The sequence below is a fragment of the Caretta caretta genome, chromosome 2, assembly GCF_965140235.1.
Source record: "Caretta caretta isolate rCarCar2 chromosome 2, rCarCar1.hap1, whole genome shotgun sequence".
NCBI lineage: Eukaryota > Metazoa > Chordata > Testudines > Cheloniidae > Caretta > Caretta caretta.
Genome location: NC_134207.1, coordinates 7,183,778 through 7,205,627, shown reverse-complemented (window position 1 = coordinate 7,205,627; position 21,850 = coordinate 7,183,778).

The window sequence follows — 21,850 nt, the reverse complement described above, 5'->3', positions numbered from 1 at the left end:
CTCTTGTACTTGAACACCTTGCCCTACTTTTTTCAGAAGTGGAGAACTTCAGGTTATCTTTCCAGAGACTGTCAAACTGAATAGTGCAAAAAAGTGTCATTTAATTAACAACTTGCCACCATCAGCAAGAGTTAGTTTTAGCACAACCCAATTCATTTTGGAATTGGATATTTCGGGTACAAATAAGACAGCAGTGAGCGTGATATACAGCGCTTGTAAATTTGCCTGTAATAATTTTTAGTATTCTTTGAAAATCAATTCCAAGTGCTATTAATTTACTTCCCCCCAACCCCTTCGAACCATTCAGATTTAGATCATGGAACTTGTAATACTGTTATACAAATAATGTCAGTTACCTTTCTGCTGTTCTTTTATGCCCTTTAATTGTACTGCATTGTGGTTTTCCTACTCTTCTAAAATATAGAACCACTTCCATTGCGAATTAAATAGGAAACACTGCGCTTGGGAAGATTTCAAGCCCACTGAAATCTGTGCAAACCCAGCTGTCTCTGTTCAGATACTTCCATCTATCTTTCTCATCCATCCTTCTGGCTGGACTTGACAGTTCAGATCTGAATGCGGGTATGTGGGGGAGTTCGCGGTGGGGGAGGGTAGGGAAGGGAGAGTTGGACAAGCACTGCTCCACCCAATCTGCTTGCTCGCAACATGAGACCGATCATGCATACAGAATGGTAATTAACAGCAGTAAATCAAGAAAAGTCAGTTTGAAGTGCTGAATTTTTATTTCTCCTCTCTTATTCCCCCCTCTGCTTTTGTCAGGGTTAATCTTCGTACATATGTTTACAGAGGCAGGCAGAAGGAGTGACTTTTAGTAAGACCGCATGAAACTGGATGTAGTTATTATTTATCCTATGGAAGGGCCTAGAGCCCCGCTGTGTTACGCTAGGTGCTTTACAGACAGTCCCTGCCCTGAAGGGCGTGGCTTCACTGCATGGATAACTCAGGTGATTGGCACCTGGGGAAGCCTACCCTGGGTGGGAGCATCTCTTCTGCAAAGCCCTAGGTGCATCACTGCTTCTGCAGATGCCTGTACGTCTGGGCGCACAACCCATGGTTATTTGTGCTGCGACGCTCGAGGACTCTTTCCTGGAATTGTGGGTGAACTAGTCTGTCCTTCAGGGGGAATTGTGGGAAGGGCTCTGGAGAACTCTCAGGACTTGAGTGATTTTGGCTGTGTCCTCACTGCACCGTGGGTGGGTTCCACCCTGAGCTCTCAGCTACACCCCCAGCTGGGTAACCTTGCCTGAGCCAAAAGCAGCTCCAGACCTGGGTCAGAGGCTTTTCTTTGAGGATGGTCGGGAAGTTTTTACAGTCGGGAAAACAGATGTTCAGAGTTTCAGAGCTCAGGCCACAACATGTGTCCGTGGTGGAGCTAGGACTAGAAATTATCTTGCACCCTCTTACTCTAGCTTTATACTAGTGTGATTTCATGAAGCCCTGGCCTGCTTGTGTGTCTGCTGCTCAGGTGATGCAAAGGGAGCAGAAGCTGCCTGCATCGCCCCAAATCCCTTATGGGCACTGTGTTGGCATTGCTATCTTCTACACTGCAACCCCTTACTCCTTACATAGAGGCCAGGGACGGGCAAGGAGCGGGACCATGCCGCACTCTGGCTGTCTCCAGCCCATGGACGATCCTTTGCGGGCTTTTGCCAGCTGGAGCAGAGCAGGTTGGCGCAACCTGCAGGGGGCCAGGACTGGGGTGGAGAATCAGGAAGACACAGACAGCTCCCTCTGCTGCACTGAGCAGATCTCCCCCATTGCAGAGAATCTGGCCCAGCCAGTGTAAGCCAGTGTAACAGTTTGGAGAATCAGGCCCTAGGAGCTCCTGCCTTGCAGTCCCATGTTCAGTCCACTCCACCTCCCTGTCTCTGAGGCATGGCTGTTCCAGGCTTTATTGAATCGACTTGTTTAGGAAATCACCCTGTTTCTCCCCCCTCCTCCCCTTTGCTATGTTGGCCACGTGGAATTGCTTTTAGAAGTTGCTGGAGGGTGAAAGTGTTTTATACCTTTGTAAAATGAAAGTGCTGCAGAGAAAAAAGTTCAGAGGACAAACAAACAGACCCCGTTTCTTATTTGCTGCTACACGTCTTCCAGCCTAGTGAATTCCTCCTCCAGAATTAAAACGCTCTGTAAGTAGTGCTTCGGCTTGCCCCTTGACAGTGAGCTGCACATTATTTAGATCAATATGGCAATCTCTCGACTGCTATTAATAATATCGCACTGCATGTACAAAAGAGCTCTTTCCATTGAGGAGCTAATGTGGCTTTCTAAGCATTAATCCATTAACCCTCCCAACAGCTCCTGTGAGCTGGTCAAGTATTGTTATCCTGGAAGATGTTAATGGCTGCCAACAGGTGAGTCTTTGATCTGTGGATAGTCACAGACCTCGTTAAAGCCTGGCTAAGCATCCTTCTTTGAGGCTAAATGGAAGGAGCAATTAAACTCCCATTGAAATCAATATGAGGTTAGGTTCCCTACATCCTTTGAGGATCTAAATCTGGGCTTCGTCCCTTCCCATTTGGTTTTGGCGGGGTTCTGCCTTGGAAACCCTTCACAACAGGATTCATTTTGCTTGTTTATCACTAGCCATGAAGGTACCGTGGGTGTAACCCGCTGGCTCAAACTGTTTCATGGGTTTAATCCCAGCCAAAACGCCACTCCCAGTCGCAAAGAAGAAAACCCACTCCTCCATCTCTTACCATGTGCTGCATCAGCAGTTAATTTAGCTCCAGTCAGAGAGGAAATCTGCCAACTGCAAAATTCCACTGGCACAATTCCACCTCGGGTCCTGGAAGCAGCTGGTTTTGGATGGTGCGATCCCAGTCCCCACCAGCAATGCCTGTGCTCGGGGGACATCTCTGGCACCTTGCGGAAGCGTGTTGATTTGCAGCGTGGCTGGTAATCTCAGAATCACCAGGCCATTTAGGTGCCACATGGCTTCTGTTTGTGACTGCTGAGCATTGTTGAAAATCTGACTCTAAATATGGATGTAGGGGCCTAGCCGTGGGCACCCCGTTTTGGAAACCTTTTCAGGAGTGGTTACAGTTCATTTCGACCCCATCCCTGTGTGTGAGCAGGTCAGCTTTCCCCCCGCCCCATGTGCATCTCCTTGCATTAGTCTGCATTTCATCTGCCCATCATGCCAGCCAATTGTCCATGTGGAGCGATAGGGCCTGATTCTAGAAATGCTTATTCACACCCGCAGTGCTCGTTCACGAGAGTCGTCACACGGAGGGGATGTGCGGGTGTTGAAATTTGCTGGCTAACTGGTCCCCTTATCTGAGAATCATAGAATCATAGAATATCAGGGTTGGAAGGGACCTCAGGAGGTCATCTAGTCCAACCCCCTGCTCAAAGTAGGACCGATCCCCAACTAAATCATCCCAGCCAGGGCTCTTGATTCCAAACTCAGCAGATAGCACCTCCTGTGTTATCTTCCCTTGACAACATGCCATTAGCAGAGCTCTCCAGCGGAAATGCTTCCTGGCTGCTCCCACTTCGCCTCCAGTCACTTTGGTATGGCCGCTGGGCACGGCGAATCTGGCAGAACTCTCGCAAAGGGTAACACGGAGTCTCGCTGGCTATTTCAATCCCTGTCCATCTTAAACTTTATGCCCACCTCATTTGCTGTTGCTACGCCCCCCTTGGATCCCGCTCTCTGTTAGCTTCTTGCTGTTTCCCCTCTTACATTCTTAAATTAATACAAATGGATTTTCTCCAAGTTAATTCTTTCCCATAACTTCATTTCTCCCCTCCTGCCTCACACTCTCCATCCCTGAGGACTGCAGTCCTCCCCGGCTCCCCTCCCCCTGCCTCCACTACTATTTTAGTGCAGGGCTGTAATTTATACAATTTCTTCTGCTGGCTACTCTTAATTGTCTAATTTGTGATATTCCATCTTCTTCCCGTTTCATCTCACTCAGAACTCCCAGGCTGCCTAAAATAAATGTGTATTTTTAATTCTAAGTTGCCTAATTTAATTGCATTAATACAGCACATCAGGTTTCAGCCAGTAGAATATCAGGTTACATTTTATTTCATTCCCAGACTGCTGCCTTCTCTCCCCCTTCCTCCCACCAACGTCCCAACATACAGCCACATCTCAGGCAAAGCCCCGGGGTTCAACTGGCCAAGGAGCTGCATTAATCCTTAGGGAACTTGCTGATTGCCAGGAGGATGTCACCAGTAGATATATTACGGTCAAGAGCTGGTCCCTGGGGGTTGCAGGATGCAGTATTTCTCGTTGTCAGGTCCCTCCAGCTTCCTAAGCCTATGCAATGACCACCTCCCACTGCTGCAGGCTCTCTGACCACTCTGTCAAGCTAGCTGTAGCAAGGCTTGCCCAGTCTGGCTTCGGGCCCTGCCGCTGCCTCAGTTTACCTTCCAATCTCAAATCAAACAAGCCACCCTATTTGGTATTTTCACAATACTGCTCCCTCTCTAGGCCTGGCTTATTGCGTTAAAAAACAATCTAAACCTCCCAGCCCTCATGCCGAGGCTCAGTGAGTCCTTCTCAGCTCCAATTCTCTATCAGAGCTTCCCTTGCCCATAGCCCTCCCTCCAGGTTCACAGTCTTTGAAGCTCATGTAGCTGCGTCTTCTCAGGCATATCCCTCAATGGCTCCTGCTCCATGGAGATGTCTCCTCCAGGCAGGAGCCCTGAGCACTCTAGGGATTTGTCACCAGCACCTCTTCCCTCAAACCCTCTCTGATAGGACTCAGGCTGCCCTTATAATCTCCAGTAGGCCTGGTCTCCACTTATATGCTCTCATCATGTGACGCCCAGATTAATTCACCTCAGGAGCGAGGCTAAGCCTGGCAGAGGCATAGCTGAGACCCCAACCCTCTTAAAGGGCCATCTTGCCATATGACACTGGCAAGCAATCTTCCCCAACAGGAGGGCGGGGGCAGCCAGCCATGATGTGTGCCTGGCTGACAATGGCCCAATAAGCCATCTCTCTAAGCAGCTTGGTCTCTCACTCTCTTTTCCACTTCTGCAACTGGGGAGGGCTCTGAGAGGTGGTTGCAGTGGGGGCATATATGCCCCACACAACCTCAAGGCACGTAATCAGCCCTTCCGCACCCTTACGGGGTAACCCACACTAGCAAGAGCTAGGGGGTCAGGTGCCCAATTTTCTACCAGAAAGTTCATTTGAAAAGGGGACCTGTGTCTGGTCACATCCACTGACTGGACACCCAAAGTCCGGTTACTGCGGGCAGGGGAGGCGCTGGGGTCATCACCCGCACCAGCCCCTACTCAGCCGGGGCTGCCTCCTACCTGTGTTGGCCGACCTGAGTGGAAGGGGAAAAGCAGCAAGCAATGGGAGGGAGGGGGAAAGAGGAGTGGACAGGGCAGGGCCTCATCGGAAAAGATGGGGTAGGGATAGGGGCTTGGGGGAAGAGGTGGGGCAGGGGCGGGGCTTTGGGGGAACACGCAGGACTGGGATGGGGTGCTGGGGAGAAGAGGCAGGACAGGGGAGGTTCCTGCATTCCTGCTGGAATGTCCAGTTTATAAATATTTACCAAGTTGGCAACTCTAGAACGAGACCACTGCCGGTCTTCTTCCGCCATAGCCCCAGCAGGGCTTTTACTGTGCAAATGGGTACGAGGTTTTATCTCCGAGCTGGGTGCTCAGGGGTTTTGAGTGGTTTGTTTATTTAAGGTTTATTTATATTACAGTGTGGGAGGTTTAGGTTGGATATTAGGAAAAACTTTTTCACTAGGAGGGTGGTGAAACACTGGAATGCCTTACCTAGGGAGGTGGTGGAATCTCCTTCCTTAGATATTTTTAAGGTCAGGCTTGACAAAGCCCTGGCTGGGATGATTTAGTTGGGGATTGGTCCGGCTTTGAGCAGGGGGTTGGACTGGATGACCTCCTGAGGTCTCTTCCAACCCTGATATTCTATGATTCTAAGGTAGTTAGTAGACTGAAGTAGAGAAAAGCCATTCATTGCCAACAGAGCAGCCTACTTACAGTTGGCCCAGACTCACACTCAGTCCACATTCCTCTCTTTCTCCTTCAGATTCTGCCCTCGACGTACAGCGCCTTTCACCTGCAGGGCCCCAGGTCACATTTGGCCACACCCGGAGCAGCCCAAAAGTGTTGCTGTCAGAAGACTGTTGTGGCTAAATGCATTGGTGGATCTCAGACCAGTTCCTAGTACAGAGACGTCCTCATTGCAAAAAACACCTTCACAATGGACCCTGATCAGTAGCAGAACAAGGAATACAAGCACTAACTGGGCCGTGGCAACTGGACTCCCCAATTTCCCCCTGAAGTAAAGAGATGAGGCCCTTTGCAGCGGTCCATATGGAGAAGCTCACGCTTTGGCTATCCAGTGTTGTGGCTATTTTGTGAATGGAGATGGCTGTCACTCTGGGACCTTTCACCAGCACGGCACTCCCTCCATTTCTTGTAAACCTCACAAAAGGCATGGCTCTGGGGTTTGATCCTTCACTGCCTTAGGCCAGTTTCAATCAAAAGTAACTGCATCTAAGCCAATGGAGTTAATGCCAGTGCAAAGATCAATGTAAAAACTTTACTGAGTGAGGAATCAGGCCCCAAAGGAGCAGCGAATCAGGCCCCTTGTCTACAGTGGATAATCATTTCTTCTATTTGGTGACTGTATATTCCTTGTCAAGACACGCTGTCACCACCCCTGTGCTCTTTTGCCTGAGTAACAGTGCAGAGTGTTAATGAGAAATTCCAGTAGTAAATCCCAGTTGAATCTCAAGATGTGTCATTCTAAAAATACAACCCGAGATGTCTGAAACTGGCTTTAAGATCCCCCTGAAGCGCTCAATTAGTGGTGTAGCAGCAGCCGTGCTGGAGCTGGGAACACAAGGTCTGAAACCGGGTGGGAGGTGTCAGATTTTGAACGTGAACAGGAACAATGCTTGTGTAACTTGTCGCCACAGAGCGTCTGACCTCTTTCACAAAGAGCAACTGCAGGTGGACTGTATGGAACTCAGACGAGGACCCACTTTGATGGGCTTTTTCTGGACATACATTTACTGCATGGGCCGGTAATTCAGGGGTTTGCACAGGCACGCTGAGATGACTGTGCATGCCTGAATATCTCCAGGTTTTAATGCGTGCCCCATGGTAGGTGTTAAGAGCTCCATGTAAATAGCTGTATTCAGGAAGCCATTTGCGGGGCACAACAACGATGCATTTTATGTGTCTTATAAAACCCATGAGTTACACTGCATGTTCTTGAACGCCATCTACTGCCACGTTATCTATGAACGAATTATTTACATATACACAGACATCTCTTTTTATCGAGCACTCCTGTACCAGTAGGCAGTCACACAAGGTACAGGTGTGCACTTGGGCTTCCTTTTAAGAAAATATGGTTCTAATTGTCTAGTGGATTTGGAAAAGGTGTCAACCCCAGACAGAAACACGGATGTACAAAAAATAAGAAAGACGAGCTAGTTCACAAGGACCTCTTTGTAATTTGCACCAGAATGTTTCATATTGATACTTGAGGACTCATAGAATCATAGAATATCAGGGTTGGAAGGGACCCCAGAAGGTCATCTAGTCCAACCCCCTGCTCGAAGCAGGACCAATTCCCAGTTAAATCAGTGGAGCACTGAACATGCAAACTGCACATGGATGAATTCAGGTGCAGTTACTACGCAAATGACAATCTCGGCTCACTGATTGGGTAGGTGATACAGTCCCAGAGCAATGCTAACGACAATAAGTAGTGGAGTCTTGGGTAACCTTTTTTATTTTTGGCAATTAGCAAGTTAAGGATTTCTTGGTGCACTGAAAGAAAAGGAGGACTTGTGGCATCTTAGAGACTAGCAAATTTATTTGAGCATAAGCTTGAAAGCATTCATGAATTCGGGTTCAATTCAGCAAATAGTTTTGTCTGAGGGAAAAAAGAAACTTGGACACAAGAATTTTGGAAATGTCAAAATGGTTCATTTAGAAAACGTTGACCCATTTGGTCATTTTGTTTCAAACTGACATTGCAAAACAAAACGTCATTCTGAGCTGACATTTGACATCTTTCATTCGACCCGAACAAATTGTTTTTATTTGGTCAAGAAAAACAAAAAATATTCCGTTTTGGTTTGAAGTGGAGGGATTTTTTTCCCCCTTGGATTTTTTGGTTCAGTATTTGCTCAGCTCTAGCCTCAAGACCAGGAAGATTTAGACAAATTGTAATGGGAGATACAGGAAGGAGCAGTGAAAATGATGCGGGACTGGAGGGGCTGATCTGTGACGGAGCTAAGGAACTGTAGCGTGGCTAATGGGAGACACAACCCTCTTACCTCAGCACATACTCACAAGCTACAGACATCAAGGAAGGAGCAGCATTGTTCGAGGGGGTACAGTGATCCTGAAAGACTGATGGGATGCAAATGAACAAAGGAGAACTTAAAGTGAAGACCAGGAACAATTTTCTTACAGTGCGATCTAGTAGGGCCAAAGCCCGGGAAGCATAAAACACCCACAATTCCCATCAGCTTCCATGGGGTTTGCACAACCAGGCTGTCAGCCTGGGGAATAGGCTGCTAAGAGAAGTGGCAGATTCCTTGTGCCATCGGATATTAATTGCCTGAAGCAAAGTACTGGAGAAGACACCATAGCTGCTTAGATTCCATGGTGATAGACAATTTAGGAAAACCTAAGGTAGATTGGACTGGAACCTACACTGACCCAGAATAGATTGCATGACCTAATAGGGCTTTTCTATTTCTAATGTCTGTGATTGCAAAGTCGCAGCAATCCCATTGGGACTGAGTACGCAGAGCCCTCTGATGGATAGAATCAGGCCTTTGAAAAGTATTTGCAAATTATGTTTTCCTCTGGTGACTGGAGAGCTGGAAAATAAGACATGCCTAGAACTGCCAGATTCTATTTGGTAGCTGTGGTGGTTAATGTATGTGTCAATTCGCTGTTTATTCATGTCATGATCAGGGCCGGCTCCAGCGTTTTTGCCGCCCCAAATGGCAAAAAAAAACCAAAACAAAAAACCTTGCAGCCAAACATGGAGGCCGAGTGATGGTGCAGCCGCCGAATTGCAGCCGGCGACCGAAGGAGAGTCGTGTCCCTGCTGCCGAATTCCCGCCGCCGCAGAGGGTGGATTGCCGCCCCAGAGCCCAACCTCCTGCCGCCCCTTTACATTTGCCACCCCAGGCACCTGCTTGGTTCGCTGGTGCCTGGAGCCGGCCCTGGTCATGATATAAGGAATCTCAGTCTTTCTTAAATGGGAGATATTTATTACAGAATATAACTATTAGCTACAGACAAACAGGATTCCACAGTACTTGAGTTCAAGCTTTGTCTCCCTTGTTCACCAGGGACCACACCCTGCCTGGAATTTTATACAGTACACAGACATGTAGTGGCTGAGTAATATAACTGCAAGTACTGGTAAAGGTTACAGTGTCAGTAAGTTTGTGAATGTCTTCGTGGTAACTTTGTTTTCAGAATATCCTCACCTCTCATATTTCAGGTGACATTAGGGCAGATGACAAACAACTAACATCCCATGCTTTTTGAATGAAAAGGAAAGGAGTATACATAGACATCCACTATGCAGGCAGGGTCCCCTACGAAACAGAGAGGCCTTCACCTCTACAGCAATATCCAGTTCCTGCAGCTGGCCATTGATAGCTAGACAGTTCTTTCAGTACAAATGACCACCCAAGGCAGAGACCTAGCGAGAGAACGTTGAGACTGCAAGCTCTTTGGGGCAGGGACTGCCATTTATTATGCATTTGTATAGGACCTTGCACAATGATGACCTGACCTGGCAGAGACTGAAATCCTAAATAAATCAATTTCAATCATCAGACGCAGCAGCTACCTTGGACTGAGAAAATGATTCATTACTTTTATCTACTGAATTATTTACCACACTGGTGCAAAAATAGTTTGAAATATGGAGAGTGAGAATTGTGCAGGTCAGAAGTATGAATCTGGAATCATTCTTGTACTGAGTGTAAACTAGGGGTGGTCAAAAAATTTCCGCTGGAATTCTTTTGGATGGAAAATGGCTTATCGACAAAGCCAACATTTTCACCCCACAAGTGTCGATTGTTGTCAAAACTTTTTGGTTTACAGCAACTAAACACAGAAATATTTCAGCTTTATGCCAAAAACATAAAACCAGCAACAATCAATAGAAAAACATTTGGTTTTTCGATGGAAACTGAACAGTTTAGACAAAAATGGGGCGGGGGAGGGGAGGTGTTTTGCAAAAAAAAAGTCACAGGAAAAGAAATCATTTCCCAACCAGCTCTAGTGTAAATGCCAAGGAGGGAGGGGAATTGTTTTAATATACCAGGGCATAATGAGGAAAAATTGGATAAATTAAACCAGGTGAATATCAGGGAAGCACAGTGGTGAAGTATAATTACCTATAGACTATATTCCCAAGGGATATGGTGGAAGCTTCCTCACTTGCACAGAAAATTGAATCACATTCAGTAATAGGAGTTGGAATCCCACATTAACAGAGCTAAAGGAACATACTGCACAGAAATAAGTTAAAACTTATTTGAAATAAGTGAAAATGTAACTTTCCCATTAATTTCCTGTCTGTGAAGTCCTCTGGAGCCTCCTGGCTGGTTGGAAACACCTGAAAATGATGCTTCCCTCTGATATTATTCCTCTTGATGATGCCAGGGAATGAGTCATGCTGGGATGTCTCCAGCAAGTCAGAAAGAGCCAGAGGATTTAACCATGCGGGGAGAAGGAATTTAATGAAAAAAAGTTCAAGCATATTTCAGTGCTGATTGCTCCCATAGCCTGGTTAGTGGGGGCGTCTAGAGCATATTGCTCAAATTAATTCACTTTATTTTAGCTTTAATATTTACCTTAAACTTGGAGTGTCCTAAATGCTGGAAGCTATACAGCACAGGACAATCCTGTAGTCATCTCCAGAGCATGCAAGCGATGGACTGAGAGGTCTTTCACACATGATGTGGGCCAAACTCTGAAGCCCATACTCTGTTTTCACTCAGTCCTTACACAGGCAAACTGCCACTCAAGACACTGGGGTGAAATCCTGGCCCTGTTGAAGTCAAGAGCAAAACTTATTGACTTAAGTGAATCTAAGATTTTACCCCGGGAATTTGGCATGGATAAGGACTGAGTTATGTAGGACGTCAGGCTTTTTTGGCCCTACGACTGTAGGGCCTGATACAAATCTCATTGAAGTCAACGTATTTCTTTCCATTGACCCCAGAGAACTTCAGATCAGGCTCTTATTGTTTGAGAAATGTATTGAAATAACAGTTTTGGTGATTCAGCTCCTGTATATTTATAAGACGCAGGTAGAATTCAGGAAGGGACAGTTCAATCATCCTCACATCTTCCCAACAGCAGCGTGTGGATGTAACCCTGTGCCAGTCCCACTGAGCCAGTTTCTCTTCTAGCCCTAACTGAGAATTCTTCCAGCTGGCATAAAGTCAACACAGCTGGCTTTTATGCCAACCCCTTCCCCTGGGTGAAGTGGGCATGCTGGAGCATTGCTGGACTCTGCCAATTCCTAGCTGCTGTACAGTCCCTTGGGAACCACAGATGACTGGCATAAATTAGATCAATCCTTAGGCTGCTCTAGCTTCTGCCATGGCTGGCACAGATGTGGTTTGTGAATCAGGGAGATGTAACCAGCTGCCTGATGCCTGCCTTTTTCCCTGTACCAAACGGACCTTGGTAGGAGAGAATCTCGTCCACCATTTCAAGGGGTGAGAAGGGAGTGGAGTCTCCACAGCCTATTCAATCCCTGGCCAGTGTAAGCCAGTGGACAGTGGGTGTTAGAATCATAGAAGATTAGGGTTGGACGAGACCTCAGGAGGTCATCTAGTCCAACCCCTGATCAAAGCAGGACCACCCCCAACTAAATCAATGTCCCAGTTATGTGTCCAAGTCCACAGAAGATTGTACGTTACAGCTCTCTGTTTGAAAGGCTAGTTCTTTAGCTCAAGTTGTAGAGACTCATGCTTTCAGATCTAGAGTTCCCCAGTTCAGTTCCTGGTGTGTTGGCCAAGAGGGCAGCCACCGTGCCTATGAGGGCTACTTGTGCCAATGGTACATATGAAGACACCCGTGCACTTGCAGGAATGCTGATTTAGCCTAAGTGAACTGAGTTATGAGGATAGGCTGAGGGAGCTGGGATTGTTTAGCCTGCAGAAGAGAAGAATGAGGGGGGATTTGATAGCTGCTTTCAACTACCTGAAAGGGGGTTCCAAAGAGGATGGCTCTAGACTGTTCTCAATGGTAGCAGATGACAGAACGAGGAGTAATGGTCTCAAGCTGCAGTGGGGGAGGTTTAGATTGGATATTAGGAAAAACTTTTTCACTAGGAGGGTGGTGAAACACTGGAATGCGTTACCTAGGGAGGTGGTAGAATCTCCTTCCTTAGAGGTTTTTAAGGTCAGGCTTGACAAAGCCCTGGCTGGGATGATTTAACTGGGAATTGGTCCTGCTTCGAGCAGGGGGTTGGACTAGATGACCTTCTGGGGTCCCTTCCAACCCTTATATTCTATGATTCTATGAACTAACTATTCCATTCCTTAGTCTGCAGAAGAGAAGAATGAGGGGGGATTTGATAGCTGCTTTCAACTACCTGAAAGGGGGTTCCAAAGAGGATGGCTCTAGACTGTTCTCAATGGTAGCAGATGACAGAACGAGGAGTAATGGTCTCAAGTTGCAGTGGGGGAGGTTTAGATTGGATATTAGGAAAAACTTTTTCACTAGGAGGGTGGTGAAACACTGGAATGCGTTACCTAGGGAGGTGGTAGAATCTCCTTCCTTAGAGGTTTTTAAGGTCAGGCTTGACAAAGCCCTGGCTGGGATGATTTAACTGGGAATTGGTCCTGCTTTGAGCAGGGGCTTGGACTAGATGACCTTCTGGGGTCCCTTCCAACCCTGATATTCTATGAGTCTATGATTCCTAGCCTCTGTCGATTGGGTACCAATAGTAATTATAGTCGTAGTCGCTCTGATATCTTTCTTTCGGGCACTTTTGATAAAACAATATTGGTTTTACTGTCTGTGCAGGAAATAAAGCACGCAAGGAACAAGCTAAATTAAAAAACAGTGCAAATAAAATACAGTAAAGTCTCTACCTTATTGGAAGTACTTAGGGACAGGAATGAATTAGGATATTGGTCGTGCTGTCTGCCCAGGTCTTTCCAAAGAATGCCGGTGGCGGATACACTTTCAGGAATGTAAATGAATGCAAAACTAATGAGATCCAATTAATATTATTATTAAGTTACCCAGCAAATGCTATTCATCACTGTAAACTCATTTAGCAGGAAAGAAACTCAACCGAATTATGGTAGGGTCCTTGGCAGTTTCCCAATAACTATGATGAATAGGGCTGGGTCCTGACAGCTTAGTGACGCGTTCGCAGCTCCCAGAAACTTCCCTACACCCCACCCTCAAATTGGATTTCAAGAGAGTCATTATAGGAGCTTGTGATCTGTCTGATTGAAAAGTTTCATTGGTGGGGGGGGAATGACCAAGATGACAGAGAGCAACGAATATCACCACTGCGGTTCTATTTTGGCCTGTTCTGAATCCACGCAAGGGGACATTCCTTCCTTCCCTTCACCCCAGCAAAGTCCACTTTACTGGCCGCAAACCCCAGCCTTCAGCTTTGCTAGGGGTCGTGAGGAAGGGACATTGAAGAGGGAGCACAGAGCTCCATCTTGATTCAGTCAGTGGAGCCCAGAGAATGAATTAACCAGCTCACTGCCACTGTGCTAACATGAGGGGTGAACTTGAGGAGCCAAGCAGGGACAGGCATCCACCAGGGAGAAAGAGAAACCTTAAAATAACACAAGTCTGCGTACGAATGAAAAGAAAGTTCACCTTCCGGCCCGGATGAAACCCACAGCATCTGTCAATCAGCGAGTTGTCAGTAGCAGACAGGTGGGGGAACGGCTAGCAGGAGAGACAGATAATACTGGATTTTGATATACTTTCCCCCCTGGATTGTTGGTGTTTCTAGCATTTATTTCCCTAATATTTCCACCCTCTCCACGCATCATAAAATGAGTGAGATTGAGAGAATTACCCAAGTGTGCCACCAGTATGGGGCACAAGCAAAAGCAACAGCAACCCTGGTTTCTGGGGCGAGCATGGAACCCGCCTTAGCGGCACTCTCCGATGGAAAAGGAGGACTTGTGGCACCTTAGAGACTAACCAATTTATTTGAGCATGAGCTTTCGTGAGCTACAGCTCACTTCATCAGATGCATACCGTGGAAACTGTATTTTTTCCACGGTATGCATCCGATGAAGTGAGCTGTAGCTCACGAAAGCTCATGCTCAAATAAATTGGTTAGTCTCTAAGGTGCCACAAGTACTCCTTTTCTTTTTGCGAATACAGACTAACACGGCTGTTACTCTGAAACTCTCCGATGGAAGTCTCTGCTGTGCGGCTGGGCTATTCAGCAAAACACAGCATGCTCCCCCAGACCCCCTGTTCCTTCAGGAGCCTCCTCCTGAAATACGCTTTCACCTACCATCGAGGGCATTGCATCAACCACTGCTGCACGGGTGGGTCCCTCTTTCGCATACCTGCAACGCATGTGGGTGGTCTGTTGCACCTCTTGCTGCTCTTTCTAAGTGCTTCCCAGATAAACTAGACCTGTATGGAAAAGTCCACAGTGGATCTGTCTTTACCCCTTCTCCATCAGCTGGCATAGGAGGGTGTACTTTGGGATATACCCCTCTAAAATGTTTTCTTCCTAAGTTGTTATTATTACAGAGCCATGCCTGCCCATGACACTTTACAGCCAAAAAAGATAGGACGTTTTTATCCCAAGGAGCTTATAGTTTAAAGGCCAAATAGTGACTCCCCACATCCCTGACTCATGCTGGTGATCAATGACTCATGTGAGCAGTCCCACTGAGTTCAAAAGGGAAGGCCAAACTGTGGCCTGAAGTTAGACATAACACATATAAATCAGAGGGTGGAGGAAGGGCTTACTCGGCATGGACTGATGAATCGGGAGAGGTGGGATGAAGGGGGCAATGGAAGGTTAAGCTCCAGCCCTACACACATTACCTTAGAGACCAGGGGGTAGAAAATGGCTTTTGTGGCCAACCCCATCTGTTGAAACAAAGTATTTTTAGAGGCAGTGCAGCTGCTTTTTGTAGGTAAAAAGAGAGGAAAGGAGCTGAACATCTCTCAAGTGAAATCAATTCACAGTTAAAAATAAATAAACAAGCCTCTGTTATTAATCTTCATTTTGGCAGGAGAGCCAGTTTGCCTTGGGAATAGGAGATTAGGAGAGCAGCAGTGGGCAGCTGGTCTGATGGTCCTGACAGACGAGCTGCATGGATTCTGCAACTGTTTGTGCTACATTTTGCAAATAACAATGGGGGTATGAGCACAGGCGTGCCAATGGGGGTGCTGTTCTGGATCAGGATCTGGAGAGAGGGCCCAGAGGGGGAGGTTCCTGGCATTTCCTTTATCCGACACGGCAGAATGACCACACTATGCGAATCAATTACTACTATAATCGCAGTAGCCAGTGTTACACTGACTAATGATGATTACTATTAACGGCAGAATTTTGTAGCAGTGCTCAGATATATCGCTGGAAAATTTAGGCCCTCATTATCAGCAGCCACACTGGTATTTATTAGGTACAATTTGATATCTGGGCAAAATTTGGTTTAGATTTACATTATTACAGAACAAACAATATATTCCAGAATAGGCTGCATGTGTTCTCCATACTGCCTTCTCATCTCATACTCGCTAACCACTAAATGATGGGGAAGGTTGTTAATAGAGCTGATTGTTTCCATGACATTTTTTAGTTTTTTGAGCAAAAAATGCGGGTTTTGTCAAAATTGAAAAGTTGAGAAAACCATGGCGATTTTGACAAACTTTTGATAAGAAAAGAATTAAATGAAGCATTTTGATAATGAGAAAATGTCCCATTTTGACTTTTTCCATAATGGAACATTTCAATTTTTCATTTTGAAACGACTTTCCAAAATGAAATCAGTGGTTTTTTTATACCAAAACATTAAAAAAAAAACCTTTAAAAAGGCCAAAACCAGAACAACATATTTCAGTTTTATCCAAATGAAATTTTTGGATGGTTTTCCTGGAAATTTCAAAATGTTTTGATTTTGGTTGGTTTTCGAACAGAAAAAAATTCAAAACTGTGGTAGTCCCTGTGAAATATAAAATCCTGTTCTTCACCAGCTCTAATGTTTAGGCACTAAAACACACAGGCATATAGCTGTAGGTAAATAATTTATGATGAGTGATCTATTAGATGCATTTCACTTCTTAATCTGCTCAAACACATTTATTCTTTGAATATCTAGGCCGTATGTTGTCTGCCAAGAATTCTTGGTTTGTAACTGTTCACAAGCAGTTGGCCATGAGAATTTGATAATCGTGTTATTTTGTTTGGTCACGTGGGTTATGATATTATGTCTGTTCTCTTTGGGATTGATTGTCCAGTCTGCTAAGGTCATCATCATACAGTGTAAAATGCTCTCATTCTTTAATGGTTAGCTAGTTTGGGGAAGAGTGGTTGTATGTAAATCTGAACCAGATTGTGCCCCAGTATCAAATTATGTTTACTAAATACCTGAGTTGCTGTTGATAACAAGGGCCTAAGCATGGAGGCACCCAAAATGTCTAGTCCTATGGATCTAGGTTCCTAAATACCTTTGAGGATCTGCATTTCAGTGACTAGACATTTTGGGTGCCTCCATTTTTAGGGTGGCCCAACTTCAGACATCTTAAAAGTTCCTAAGTTTCCAATAAGCACTGACCACTCGCCCTCTGAAAATCAAGCCCCCTTAATGTCTTTCAACCCACACCAGACGATGGGCACAATACTAGCAGGCTTACCGTGTTCTGGAATTTTCCCAGTATTCCAAGATTTATTAAAAATTAAACAAATGAGCGCTAGAGAGCTCCTCAGTCAACTCTTTTAAATCTCTTGAGTAAAGTTATCTAGGGCTTACTGATTTAATGATGCTTCTCCCTGGTAGATGTTTAACAAATTTCTCAATTACTAATGGTCTGGAAAGTACTTCAACATCATGTGATACAAGCACATCGTCCTACTTCTTTCCACATACAGAACAGAAATAATTACTGAACACTTAAGCCTTTTTTGCATCAGTGTTAATCTTACTATCTCCATCTAGTAGTGGTCCTATACTATTGTTAAGATTTCTTTTGTTCTTAATATACTAAAAACGTTCCTCCTTGCTGTTCTGAGCCTTGCCAGCCATGGATTTTCCCCTGATATTTTTAGCTTCCCTCATCAATTTTTATACTTGATAACTTCTAATTTACATCAAGTGCTATATTTCCCTCCCTTTCCCCATTTGTTATACATTGTTTTTTTATTTTTAATTGTTGCCTTCACAGTTGAACCAGGATGGACTTTTAGTCAAAGTTGTCCTGTTTCTTGATTGTGGAATCATGGTTTTTTGACCATCTAATAAGCTCTTCTTAAATAGCTTTTAATTTTCGTTCACATTTGTCTGCTCAAATTGTTCCTCCCAATCAACCTCACTGATAATTTTCCTGAGCTTTGAGAAATTAGTTTGTTTTGAAGCACCAGGTATATACATGACTGGTTGGGACGATCCTCTGTTTGCCCATTTTGAATGTAACGGGGTCACGATCACCAGAGGTGAAGTTACAGGCAAAGGGGTGTGTGTGGGGGAATATCTACACTTTTGTCCCATGGAGAGTATTTTTGGAGGCTTCCCAATCCACCACAAAGAAGACTCAAAGCAGTGAGTTGGTGTGGAGTGTGATTATTGCAAGCAACACTGCTAAAATATTTTGAAACATATGGGCAAGACTGGGTGCGTTGTTTGCTTCTGTGGAGCAAGTGGATTGTCAACATTTGTGGCAAACAGTTCAGCAAGATTTTAAAAAGAGGATGTGTGGGAGCTCACTTTGTCAAAGAACAAAATGTGTGAAACCGGGCCTTTAAATGCCTAAGGAAGGCCACAGTATATGGGAGATCATAGGAGAGGGGCTAAACTCAGAGGGGAGAGAAGGAAATGGCATGAGTTCAAACTGTGAATAATGGATAACACTTGTAAAGCACCTAAATGACTCAGGAGCCTAAGCCCCATTAACTTAAATTGGGATTTGAGTCCTAACACACTTAGGCCCAGATCCTCAAAAGGTATTTCGGCACCTAGCTCCCACTGAAATCAATGGAAGTTAGCTGCCTACCTTTGAGGATCTGGTCCTTAGGCACTTTTGAAAATTTTACAGAATAACAGCCAAGATTTTCAACCTTAGGGCTGAGATTTGCAAAATGAGAGGCCCAGCTCCCATCGACATGGGTGTCAAAGTCCTCTGGGCTATGTTGAAAATCCCCACCTAAATCTAAATCCATATTTTGGCATCAAAATTAAAGTGATTTGAATTAATGAGGTGCTTCTTGGATCTCTTGTGGCAACCTCCACCACTGCTTGTCTTCTGGTGTCCACCCGTGTCCTCACTCCCCTAAGATTCCACCTGCCTCCCCAGCCTCTGCCCTCCTATGGCAGGTAGACTGTGGCAGCATTGCTCATAGAGGAGGGGAGTAAGTTCATAATCATAGAAATGTAAGGTTGGAAAGGACCTTGAGAGACCATCTAGACCAGCCCCCTGCACGAGATCAGACCAAGTAAACCTAAATGATCCCTGACAGGAGTTTATCTGAATCCAGGGTTTTAGCACTTTTCCCATTGTTTCTCCCTGTAATTCTCTTGCAATATTTGGGCTGCAAACACTTCATCCATTGCATCCGATGAAGTGAGCTGTAGCTCACGAAAGCTTACGCTCAAATAAATTTGTTAGTCTCTAAGGTGCCAGAAGTATTCCTTTTCTTTTTGCGAATACAGACTAACATGGCTGCTACTCTGAAACTTCATCCATTGTTGACCTTCCTGGCATTAATCTCAATTTGCTGTTGCTTGCGTACTCCAGCTCCTCCCAAAGTTTTTTCTTGATCATTCTTTCCAGCCATTTCATCATGTGACTAATTAACATGATGGGTCAGTAATTATTACATCTTGCACATCTCCTTCACACTTGAAGATAGTGTATATAGTTTGTATCCCACTTTTCACCAGTCTTATTTTCTGCCATGGCATAAACCTTTCCGTCACCTTTCTTTTTGCCTCCTGCACATCGCTAGACCACCATCACATCTCCTTGTCACAAAATTTCCCTCTTTTCATTTGGCTGCAGGCAGCTTGAGCACTTTCTGTAATATGACTGGATATTTTCCCCCAAACCTCATTGTTATCATCGTGGTTGGTTTGGTCGTTGTCCATCCTCTCTAGAACCTCATCCTTAAATCTCAGACTAATTTTGCTCTACATGAGCCTCCACCACTTCACCCACAAATCCATCATAAGCTGTCTTTGTTGCCCTAAAATCTGTTCTCCCAGGGTCACTTTGCAGTCAGTCATGTTTTTTAGATCTCTTCGTCTTACCAGGAACTTGTCAATCTGGCCCCAGTTGGCATTGCTTTTGTATGTAATTAAGTGCTCCTCCCTCTTTAAAAAGTATGTATTGGCTCTAGCTAACTCTAAGATAACCTCACCAGCATCATTTCTGGTTCCAAAACCTCGTCCTCCGTGACAACTGTCATAGCCCTCACTGAGTTCTCCCATCTCTCTGTTGAGATCTGTTCCAATAATCAACTACTCAGCTTGTGGGACATTTAGTCCAGGACTATCTGGAATGCCTCCTTCTCAATAGTACAACCAACCTGTCGTGTGTATCCATATATAACATTAAATATTTGTTCTCTGCTCAGTGCTGTTCTAACTTGCATCAGCCGGTCACTCTTTCTTTGGATGAAAGTTTTTCCTAATAGCTAACCTAAATCTCCCTTGCTGAAGATTAAGATGATTACTTCTTGTCCTACCTTCAGTAGACATGGAGAACAATGGATCACCACCCTCTTTATAACAGCCCTTAACATATTTGAAGAATGTTGTCAAGTCCCCTCTCAGTCTCCTTTTCTCAAGACTACCCATGCCCTTTTTTTTAACATTTCTTCATAAGTCAGGTTTTTTAAACCTTTTATCTTTTCTGTTGCTCTCCTCGACTGTCTCCAGTGTGTCTACATGTTTCTTAGAGTGTGTTGCCCAGAACTGTACACAGTACTCCAGCTGAGGCCTTGCCATTGCTAGCAGAGTGGAACAGTTACCTCCCATGTTTTACATATGCCATTCCTGTTAGTACACCCCAAAATGATATTAGCCTTTTTTTTGCAACTGCATCACATAGGATTATAGTGGATCACAAATTGAATATGAGCCAAAGTGTACTTTGTACTTGTCAGACAGATTCTCCAATTTGTCAACGTCATTTTGACTTTTAATCCTGCCCTCCAAAGTGCTTGCAATTCCTCCCAGCTTGGGGTCATCTGCAAATTTTATTAGCACACGCTCCACTCCGTTATCCAAGTCATTAACTAAAATATTGAATAATGAGGACATCCATTTCATCCACGGTGAATCTGGGTTGACTCAGACTCCTTTCATCCTCTGTTCTCCATGCCATCTCCTGCTATCGGTTGATCGGTCATTGTTAGGTTTCTATACTGATGCCCATTACCATGGTATCAAAATCCACATAAAAATCAATAGCAATAGCAAAGCCCCTAGTCGGTTCCAAGCAGTCTCTGCAACGTCTCCCTTTTTGGGATGAAAATTTAGCGTGTGGTAGGATGTTTGGGTTTATTCTTTAAAATTGATCAATTCATTGTTGTTATTAGTTAGTTAGTGTTAATATCTTAGCCCCTGGGAGCCTCCGTCGTGGCGTAGGAGCCCATTGTGCCAGGGGTTGTACAAGCATAGAACAGAAAGACGGTCACTGACGGTTGGGTTTTTTGTAAGGTCGATTTGGTTCAGGGTTTTTATTTGTTTGGGGTGTCTAGGGTGGAAAGAGACGTTGGTGTCGTTCTAATGGTGGAAAGACCTTTTCGAAGAGGAAGGTTGGGCAGCATTTCCAAAGGATGATCAGACTCTTGGATCGCCAGATCTCCTCTGGAACGCTGTTCCATAGCCAGCTCCCTTCAACTGAGCATGCCTGGTTCCCAGCTCTCACACACGTCATCCGTTACCTGCAGGGGCTGCTGTTGCAACTGTTCTGCGTCTCTGGTCATTCAAAGAGCTTTTGATAAACTCCTTCTTTTGAGCCGCGTGCCGTTGAAGATGCGGATTCGTTAGCATGTGTTCATTATTCAGCAGCATGTATTAATATTTTCCCCATGGGTGTTTCCATGCAGACCTAGAAAACTTGCATACGTCTCTGAAAATTACAGAGGGATCTGGTCTCTGAAATCCCTCTGTGGCCCTCCCCTCCCTTTCCCCCCAATCCTTTTCCTACTGCCCTGAGCTCAGACCATGACCAAACCAGAGCTCAGCAACATACAGACGATCCAGGTAGGCTGCCGAGAGCAGAGTGTGGGTTTGTAAAGGATAGGTTGCTATAGAAATAGTGCCACAGAGGCATGCTTTCCAGTAAACAGAGCCCCTGCGAGGTTTATGTGCTAGGAAGCGCCACTCAGGAGCAAGTGCATCTCTCACAACCACCCGGCAAGAATAAAACTATTTTGTCTCAGCACTGCCTGGTGCTGTAGCCCAAAGGGGAATAAGCAGGTTAATGGCTCTTTTCCTCACTCCCACTGCTGCTGAGACATGCAAGAGGGATGTGTAAGGGCAAAACTAGCCGTTGCTCACCATTGAGAGACTACAGATTTCATTGGCACCGTCAGAACATGGCCAGTCTCTATTTACCCTTATTGATCAGGTTCTGTTTCTCATTGATCTGCATGGTG